Source organism: Thalassophryne amazonica, chromosome 8 (assembly GCF_902500255.1).
Source record: "Thalassophryne amazonica chromosome 8, fThaAma1.1, whole genome shotgun sequence".
Lineage (NCBI taxonomy): Eukaryota > Metazoa > Chordata > Actinopteri > Batrachoidiformes > Batrachoididae > Thalassophryne > Thalassophryne amazonica.
Genome location: NC_047110.1, coordinates 65,337,675 through 65,348,608, shown reverse-complemented (window position 1 = coordinate 65,348,608; position 10,934 = coordinate 65,337,675).

Sequence of the window (10,934 nt, the reverse complement as noted above, 5' to 3'; positions counted from 1 at the left end):
TGTCATTTGATTTTTGAATAGACCACAACAGAAATAACTGTTTTCACTTTGTTGTGTCATCTATATAGTTTTAACATATTGACAATTATATTATGTACTTACATTGAACATAAAATCACTCACCACACTGACGCTTTTAATATAAAGATGACTTACCACTCCCTATTGGAATGGCGTGATTCCAGAAACTAGTTAGCAGCATGCACGCACACACCGCTGCTGTAAGCAGGTGGTTTTAATTTGACAAACAAGGACAGTGTCTGAAGACATTAAAACCACAAACATTTCACTCATGGTACCAACATGAAACTTACGTCACTCATGGTAAGAGCAACATGAGACTCATCTAAACTGACTAAACCATGTGAGCTACAAAAACACAATAAATCAACATCTATAACATTAACATACATAACATAACATTTAAAACCTCAAAAACCCGAACTCCCATGGTACATTGCAGCACAAACATCCATTGTTTATACATTAGCTAAAATTGCTAATTTCTCCAAAAATATTTCTTCTATCAACTTTTCATTTTTGCATTGCATTTTGCATTTCATTCTTGACCCAAATACATAAGCATGCCAATCGGCAAATGTCAGCTCTTCCTGGTTTCTTCATGGTTGTTTCATTGGAGTCAATGGTTAAAATAGACATGTATGGTCATTTTCAGGGTAAATGTTTTTTGTTGTTGTTTTTTTTTTGTTTGTTTTTTTTTGCAGCAATAGAAGCTTTCACCCACTGAGTAATTTATGAATACTGTAAAAAAAACAACAACAACAAAAACGGTATCGACAAGTCTTCCTTTAATTCACTTCCATTTAATATAACAAATTAGGACATTTCAACTGAATTTCATAAGTTATCTTTATACAACTTAACATTGCAAGTTTTTGCATGGAAAGAAAACTTGTGTTCAGTTCACTCATGTTTTTAAGACAACAACTGAATTACAGTTTTTAAGTTGAAGCATCTTGATATAATTTTATAGCGAAAATCTGCTCTTGAGTGTCAGTGATTATAGAGATCTTAGTCGTAGGTGAATTTTTTGCATTTTAGCCTTTACCATGGTAATATTTTGGTTTCTGATAATGTATTCCATTAGTATTCCAGCTGCATACATGCCGTATAGACTGTACAAGTGCACCGCATCTTCACCGCTTGTACAGAAGTACCACCAAAGTACACGTTACATTTTTTTTTTCTTTCTGTCCTTTGTGGGGTCAGCAAATTAGTTGCACTGGTTTACTAAGGTTGCTCAACTTGTTACACTGATATTTTGGTTGTTTCAATTTCATCAATAAAACAAATAGATACCAAAAAAAAAAAAAAAAAACCTTAGCCCAGTTTGCTATGAGCAACAGTTTGAACATCAGGGGATGTGTGTAATTAGGCAAAATCAACAATTAAATCTTCTCCTGCTGAACTCAAGGAAGAAAGCATAAAGCAAACATGACAAGGAATAAAATGAAAGTTGCTCTGAGTTTGAGTCTGATTATGTAATGGAGGAACTTATTTATGTGTCCCCTCTGAGTTTGCATTAGCTGATGGAGGCTCCCTGCGCTCACTGCACATTGTGGGCTCTGCCACACTGCATTCACATCTTTTTTCATAATAACTGCTAACTGGCCTACTTTGAGGTTATCTTTTGTCTCTAATGTGGAATTAAACTGTAAGAGACACAAAGCACACATTGTTTCCATTGAGGATGGAGCTGCAAACACAAATGCAGGGATTAAAAAGAAATGTGAGAATAAAAAAAATAATTCTAGAACCGTGTTTCATACTGCATTTATATCAGATGTTATCTGAAATAACTTTTATTATAATAAATGTAAACATCTTTACATCATCTCAAGTCAAGTCAAGTCAGGGAGCAGGCCAAATACACCGAATCATGGAACTGTCATAGGTCCTGGATGGCAACCACAAAGGCAGACAACTTGTCCTTCCCCACCTTTCAAAAGTAGCCATGATGATCTGCTGCAGCCAGATGATGCATAGGCGTCCCCGTGACCTTCTCCAGCTGCAGGGGTCCTCAACAATGAGGCACCTGCATACTGGACATACTGAGAAACACACCACATGCCCAAAATGTCTTAGGTGATGCTTCCTCACATTAAAAGTGATACTCCTCCTCTGAGTCTCTCAAAGAAACCATTCCTTTGAGCAGGAGTCCTGATCCTGAAGACATCCAGTCACTGGCTAGCATCCAAGTTTAAAAACCATTCAGTAAGACACGAAGCACCAGGAGCCTAAAGACTTGGACCATCATTCTCATGTAAAAACATCACCATCACCAAAAAACCTTCATCCAGCAACTTCATGACTCCATAGGCCATTTCCAAGCATCCCCTGATCTCAAAGGCAGAGGGAACAGAGACATGAAGGTCATTGCTGAAATAAGTGAATATCAACATTTTCACCACATACAGATACATTTTTGATGGTCAAGTCCGGGAAGTCATTGAAAGCCTGGATCTTAATCTGGATTCAGGACAAACTCAAACCCAAACACTCTGATTCCTCACTCACCTTCTCAAGTGCTGCAGTCAGGGTTTCTATTTCCTTGCCAAAAACACTATTGTTGCTTTAGTCTTGTTTTGTCCATTTTGTAATGACGGTCAGTCCATTGTAGTGCAGATATATCTGTGGATATAATGTTTATTTTTTTGCATACATGAGATTATTAGCTCAGTAACATATATATCTACCTGTCTACTGTATTTGGTGTCTTTAATGTTCCATTTAATTGAATATAATAATCATTGGTGGAATACAAGGATGGTTTAATTATACTCTTATTTTTCAGTTTCATTCTTGTCTTAAAAATCTCTTTCATAATTTGAAGCTCATTCTTACAACCATTATTTTTAGAGCATTTAGGCATTACGTAGCCCCAAAAATTTACATAATGACAGATGATAGGTTCCAACTAATCCTTAGGGGAAGTTGCTCGGACAAGGACAGATGAGATAATTTCACCATTTTCTCCATGAATTCCCTCTTTTTCCCCAAACAAAAGTGACAGACAGCAAGAAGGCCTCTACTGGTGGTTGGTTCTCACTGCGGTATTGTATCACTTCCTGTTCCGGAGCACAGCGGTGTTTTGCTGTATCTATTAGCTGTTTAATGTGCACAGTTAGATTGATCTAGTTAACTAGATAACGATTTGTTTCACAGTGTAATCTTCACGTGCCTTAACTAAAGCACTCCCTCTGCTGAATCACCTCTAAATTATTTACACATTATTCACTTTGTGTGTTTTTAGGAATCTGCTAGCTTAGCGCAGCTACTAGCTCTTAGCCGGTTTAGCATGGCGGCTTCTCCTGTGTCTCCCGCACTTTTCTGCTCTGGGTGTGAAATGTTTAGTTATTCCTCGGCCTCCTTTAGCAGTAATGGTACTTGTAATAAGTGTAGCTTATTCGTAGCTTTGGAGGCCAGGCTGGGCGAATTGGAGACTCGGCTCCGCACCGTGGAAAATTCTACAGCTAGCCAGGCCCCTGTAGTCGGTGCGGACCAAGATAGCTTAGCCGCCGTTAGTTTCCCTCTGGCAGATCCCGAACAGCCGGGAAAGCAGGCCGACTGGGTGACTGTGAGGAGGAAGCGTAGCCCTAAACAGAAGCCCTGTGTACACCGCCAACCCGTTCACATTTCTAACCGTTTTTCCCCACTCGGCGACACACCCACCGAGGATCAAACTCTGGTTATTGGCGACTCTGTTTTGAGAAATGTGAAGTTAGCGACACCAGCAACCATAGTCAATTGTCTTCCGGGGGCCAGAGCAGGCGACATTGAAGGAAATTTGAAACTGCTGGCTAAGGCTAAGCATAAATTTGGTAAGATTGTAATTCACGTCGGCAGTAATGACACCCGGTTACGCCAATCGGAGGTCACTAAAATTAACATTGAATCGGTGTGTAACTTTGCAAAAACAATGTCGGACTCTGTAGTTTTCTCTGGGCTGCTCCCCAATCAGACCGGGAGTGACATGTTTAGCCGCATGTTCTCCTTGAATTGCTGGCTGTCTGAGTGGTGTCCAAAAAATGAGGTGGGCTTCATAGATAATTGGCAAAGCTTCTGGGGAAAACCTGGTCTTGTTAGGAGAGACGGCATCCATCCCACTTTGGATGGAGCAGCTCTCATTTCTAGAAATCTGGCCAATTTTCTTAAATCCTCCAAACCGTGACTATCCAGGGTTGGGACCAGGAAGCAGAGTTGTAGTCTTACACACCTCTCTGCAGCTTCTCTCCCCCTGCCATCCCCTCATTACCCCATCCCCGTAGAGACGGTGCCTGCTCCCAGACCACCAATAACCAGCAAAAATCTAATTAAGCATAAAAATTCAAAAAGAAAAAATAATATAGCACCTTCAACTGCACCACAAACTAAAACAGTTAAATGTGGTCTATTAAACATTAGGTCTCTCTCTTCTAAGTCCCTGTTAGTAAATGATATAATAATTGATCAACATATTGATTTATTCTGCCTTACAGAAACCTGGTTACAGCAGGATGAATATGTTAGTTTAAATGAGTCAACACCCCCGAGTCACACTAACTGCCAGAATGCTTGTAGCACGGGCCGAGGCGGAGGATTAGCAGCAATCTTCCATTCCAGCTTATTAATTAATCAAAAACCCAGACAGAGCTTTAATTCATTTGAAAGCTTGACTCTTAGTCTTGTCCATCCAAATTGGAAGGCCCAAAAACCAGTTTTATTTGTTGTTATCTATCGTCCTCCTGGTCGTTACTGTGAGTTTCTCTGTGAATTTTCAGACCTTTTGTCTGACTTAGTGCTTAGCTCAGATAAGATAATTATAGTGGGCGATTTTAACATCCACACAGATGCTGAGAATGACAGCCTCAACACTGCATTTAATCTATTATTAGACTCAATTGGTTTTGCTCAAAATGTAAATGAGTCCACCCACCACTTTAATCATATCTTAGATCTTGTTCTGACTTATGGTATGGAAATTGAAGACTTAACAGTATTCCCTGAAAATTTCCTTCTGTCTGATCATTTCTTAATAACATTTACATTTACTCTGATGGACTACCCAGCAGTGGGGAATAAGTTTCATTACACTAGAAGTCTTTCAGAAAGTGCTGTAACTAGGTTTAAGGATATGATTCCTTCTTTATGTTCTCTAATGCCATATACCAACACAGTGCAGAGTAGCTACCTAAACTCTGTAAGTGAGATAGAGTATCTCGTCAATAGTTTTACATCCTCATTGAAGACAACTTTGGATGCTGTAGCTCCTCTGAAAAAGAGAGCTTTAAATCAGAAGTGCCTGACTCCGTGGTATAACTCACAAACTCGCAGCTTAAAGCAGATAACCTGTAAGTTGGAGAGGAAATGGCGTCTCACTAATTTAGAAGATCTTCACTTAGCCTGGAAAAAGAGTCTGTTGCTCTATAAAAAAAGCCCTCCGTAAAGCTATGCCATCTTACTTCTCATCACTAATTGAAAAAAATAAGAACAACCCCAGGTTTCTTTTCAGCACTGTAGCCAGGCTGACAAAGAGTCAGAGCTCTATTGAGCCGAGTATTCCTTTAACTTTAACTAGTAATGACTTCATGAGTTTCTTTGCTAATAAAATTTTAACTATTAGAGAAATAATTACTCATAACCATCCCAAAGACGTATCGTTATCTTTGGCTGCTTTCAGTGATGCCGGTATTTGGTTAGACTCTTTCTCTCCGATTGTTCTGTCTGAGTTATTTTCATTAGTTACTTCATCCAAACCATCAACATGTCTATTAGACCCCATTCCTACCAGGCTGCTCAAGGAAGCTCTACCATTATTTAATGCTTCGATCTTAAATATGATCAATCTATCGTTATTAGTTGGCTATGTACCACAGGCTTTTAAGGTGGCAGTAATTAAACCATTACTTAAAAAGCCATCACTTGACCCAGCTATCTTAGCTAATTATAGGCCAATCTCCAACCTTCCTTTTCTCTCAAAAATTCTTGAAAGGGTAGTTGTAAAACAGCTAACTGATCATCTGCAGAGGAATGGTCTATTTGAAGAGTTTCAGTCAGGTTTTAGACTTCATCATAGTGCAGAAACAGCATTAGTGAAGGTTACAAATGATCTTCTTATGGCCTCAGACAGTGGACTCATCTCTGTGTTTGTTCTGTTAGACCTCAGTGCTGCTTTTGATACTGTTGACCATAAAATTTTATTACAGAGATTAGAGCATGCCATAGGTATTAAAGGCACTGCGCTGCGGTGGTTTGAAGCATATTTATCTAATAGATTACAATTTGTTCATGTAAATGGGGAATCTTCTTCACAGACTAAGGTTAATTATGGAGTTCCACAAGGTTCTGTGCTAGGACCAATTTTTTCACTTTATACATGCTTCCCTTAGGCAGTATTATTAGACGGCATTGCTTAAATTTTCATTGTTACGCAGATGATACCCAGCTTTATCTATCCATGAAGCCAGAGGACACACACCAATTAGCTAAACTGCAGGATTGTCTTACAGACATAAAGACATGGATGACCTCTAATTTCCTGCTTTTAAACTCAGATAAAACTGAAGTTATTGTACTTGGCCCCACAAATCTTAGAAACATGGTGTCTAACCAGATCCTTACTCTGGATGGCATTACCCTAACCTCTAGTAATACTGTGAGAAATCTTGGAGTCATTTTTGATCAGGATATGTCATTCAAAGCGCATATTAAACAAAGAGTTTGCTGAAAAACTAATTCATGCATTTATTTCCTCTAGGCTGGACTATTGTAATTCATTATTATCAGGTTGTCCTAAAAGTTCCCTGAAAAGCCTTCAGTTAATTCAAAATGCTGCAGCTAGAGTACTAGCAGGGACTAGAAGGAGAGAGCATATCTCACCCATATTGGCCTCTCTTCATTGGCTTCCTGTTAATTCTAGAATAGAATTTAAAATTCTTCTTCTTACTTATAAGGTTTTGAATAATCAGGTCCCATCTTATCTTAGGGACCTCATAGTACCATATCACCCCAATAGAGCGCTTCGCTCTCAGACTGCAGGCTTACTTGTAGTTCCTAGGGTTTGTAAGAGTAGAATGGGAGGCAGAGCCTTCAGCTTTCAGGCTCCTCTCCTGTGGAACCAGCTCCCAATTCGGATCAGGGAGACAGACACCCTCTCTACTTTTAAGATTAGGCTTAAAACTTTCATTTTTGCTAAAGCTTATAGTTAGGGCTGGATCAGGTGACCATGAACCATCCCTTAGTTATGCTGCTATAGACTTAGACTGCTGGGGGGTTCCCATGATGCACTGAGTGTTTCTTTCTCTTTTTGCTCTGTATGCACCACTCTGCATTTAATTATTAGTGATTGATCTCTGCTCCCCTCCACAGCATGTCTTTTTCCTGGTTCTCTCCCTCAGCCCCAACCAGTCCCAACAGAAGACTGCCCCTCCCTGAGCCTGGTTCTGCTGGAGGTTTCTTCCTGTTAAAAGGGAGTTTTTCCTTCCCACTGTCACCAAGTGCTTGCTCACAGGGGGTCGTTTTGACCGTTGGGGTTTTTACGTAATTATTGTATGGCCTTGCCTTACAATATAAAGCGCCTTGGGGCAACTGTTTGTTGTGATTTGGTGCTATATAAATAAAATTGATTGATTGATTGATTGAAGAGTGCTTATTTTACATTTTGTCTCGATATTACCACCACACTACAATAGTGGGTTTTTTTGCTATAAAATAGATACATTTTGAGTCTTTTCACCACACAACATTCATTACTAAGAGCAGCCATAGGTGCTTTTTGTTATTACGATTTTCTCCATGATATCACTGGGGATTCTAATAATCTTTCATCACTTGCTACACAGTCAGGGCTGCATTTGAATACAGCATTCAAATTCAATTCACTTTGTTTAGGCAAATCACAAGAAAAGTTCAACCAAGGCCCCACACACAAGCAAAGTTTTAACTTTACCTATCACAGTGCTGAGGAAAAACTCATTAGAGGAAGAAACCTCAAGCAGACCAAATCCAATGGGGTGACCATCTGCTGTGGTCATATGAATGAAATAAAACACAGCACAGATTTGTGTGAACATGCAGTAATTAAAATGTTGCAGCCAGGTAACCACATATGTAGTCCAGTTTCCACAATGACAGATGGCCTGAATGGAGAAACCAGGGATGAAGGTCAGAGTTCTGCCAGCACCAGTCAATCAATGATTGCACTAATGCAGGGGTCGGGAACCTATGGCTCGCGAGCCACATGTGGCTCTTTTGGGAACTGCATCTGGCTTGCGGACAAACCTGACATTTGTTTACACAATAAGTCATGAATAATTTTGGTACTGTATCAAAGTAAAAATAGACCTACTGAAATCAAAATGTTAAAATAATGTTCGAAATATAAAATATGATCACGTATTTTAATCCATCCCAGATCTGTTCTCTGCCGCTGAAGTTCTGACACAATGCGTCAGATCAGCCAATCACAGCCCTTCGGTTTACTGTACAGAAGGGTGACACCAGGTCAGACATGAAAAACACGTTTTTTATTGGACAATGCCATGCCCGCGGGGTCGTGTGAGGTAACATTCCATCCGCTAACGCTTTACTTAAAAATTTCAGCTAGCTAGCTGTTGTATGCAGAACAAAGAAAATGGCGAAGAGAAAAAAAGAAGACGAGTACAGATCCTTTCAGCATGAGTGGACCGAAGAGTTCACATTTGTGGAGAGAGGAGCTCTGCTGTGTGTCTCATATGTAATGACAAAATCGCATTGATGAAACGGTCGAATATAAAGCGCCACTTTGAGACACGACACACTGCATTTGCAACCAAATATCCAGCAAGGGACAGCAGAACGAAAGTGTGCGAAGAGCTCCAGAGAAAAGTCCAGGCTAGTCAGCAGCAACTCCGTGTATGCACCAGACAAGGTGACTTTAATTCGGCTAGCTTTGCTGGCTCTTTAGCAATCGTGAGGAACGGAAAGCCTTTCACTGATGGCGAGTATGCCAAAACATTCATGCTTGATGTGGCTAATGAACTTTTTGATGACTTCACGGATAAAGAGAAAATAAACGCATACAAGACATGCCTCTGTCAGCAAGAACCGTTCACGATCGTGCCATTATGATGGCAAATCAAGTGGAGGAAACACAAGTGAGGGACATAAATGCAGCGCTGTACTTCTCCCTCGCTTTGGATGAATCAACTGACATAAGTCATGTATCCCAGTTCAGTGTGATTGCGAGATATGTTGCCGGTGACACACTGCATGAGGAAAGTCTTGCTGTTTTGCCAATGAAGGGATCAACGAGAGGGGATGATTCATTCAAGGCGTTCATGGAGTTCGCCAAGGAAAAAAATCTACCAATGGATAAATTTATTTTGGTGTGTACTGATGGTGCTCCATGTATGGTGGGGAAAAACAGAGGATTTGTGGCGCTTCTTTGTCAACATGAGAACAGACCTATCCTCAGCCTTCACTGCGTTCTACATCAGGAGGCGCTTTGTGCGCAAATGTGTGGCAAGCAACTTGGTGAGGTGATGTCGCTGGTCATTTGGGTGGTCAGCTTCATTGTTGCTAGAGCTTTACATGATTGCCAGTTCAAAACACTGCTGGATGAAGTTGGGAATACTTACCCTGGTCTGGTTCTGCACAGCAATGTCCGGTGGTTGTCAAAAGGGAAGGTGCTCAGCCGGTTCGCAGCTTGCCTGAGCGAAATCTGGACTTTTCTGGAAATGAAAGGTGTCAAGCATCCTGAGCTAGCCAACACTGAGTGGCTTCTGAAGTTTTACTACCTTGTAGACATGACTGCACATCTAAACCAACTCAATGTGAAAATGCAAGGCATTGGAAATACAGTCGCATCCCTTCAACAAGCAGTGTTTGCATTTGAGAACAAGCTGGAGCTCTTCATTGCGGATATTGAAACGGCCCGTTTACTGCACTTTGAAAAACTGAGGGAGTTTAAAGATGCCTGCACAGCAAGTGAACCCGCTCGACATGTTGATATTCAGCAGCTAGCAGCTGAATTGTTGGTCTTAATTAAAATACATGCTTTTAATTGTATTCAGTGTTTTTAAAAATGGTATGGGTCTCATGAAAATTTCTTTAAAAAAAATTGGCTTTCATGGCTCTGTCCACCAAAAAGGTTCCTGACCCCTGCACTAATGCCAAATCAGTTACCAAAATATGCCTATTTTAATGTGATTATATGTGCATATCCAGAAGTAGTTTGAGGTCAGAGGGAGAAAGAAATCTAATTATATAGTGCCAAATCACAACAAACAGTTGCCCCAAGGCACTTTATATTGTAAGGCAAAAGCCATACAATAATTACAGAAAAACCCCAACGGTCAAAACAACCCCCTATGAGCAAGCACTTGGCAACAGTGGGAAGGAAAAACTCCCTTTTAACAGGAAGAAACCTCCAGCAGAACCAGGCTCAGGGAGTGGCAGTCTTCTGCTGGGACTGGTTGGGGCTGATGGAGAGAACCAGGAAAAAGACATGCTGTGGAAGAGAGCAGAGATCAATCACTAATGATTAAATGCAGAGTGGTGCATACAGAGCAAAAAGAGAAAGAAACACTCAGTGCATGAAGACATGAACCTTCAAGTATCTCAGAGAGTTTTTATTTCCCAGTCAAACCTTTATTTTTACAAAATTATTCACAGTTCAAAGTGTTTTCAGTTTGGACTGTGAGGCTCCTTTGTTTCATTTCAGTCGGGCTGAAGTTCTGTAGACTCTGTCGTCTTCATTTTCTTTGGTTTGGAAAAAATTTCAGGGATCTGCAGTCTTTTATTTCAGCCAGCCAACTCACCTAGAAGGAACATTTGCATATAATTTTAAGTTTGGCGGATGGGCTCCGATCATATCGCTCTCCTCCGATGTTTGCTTGAGATATGAGGGAGTGATGATTAGTTTCACACATCACAGTTTCACAGAATGAATATTT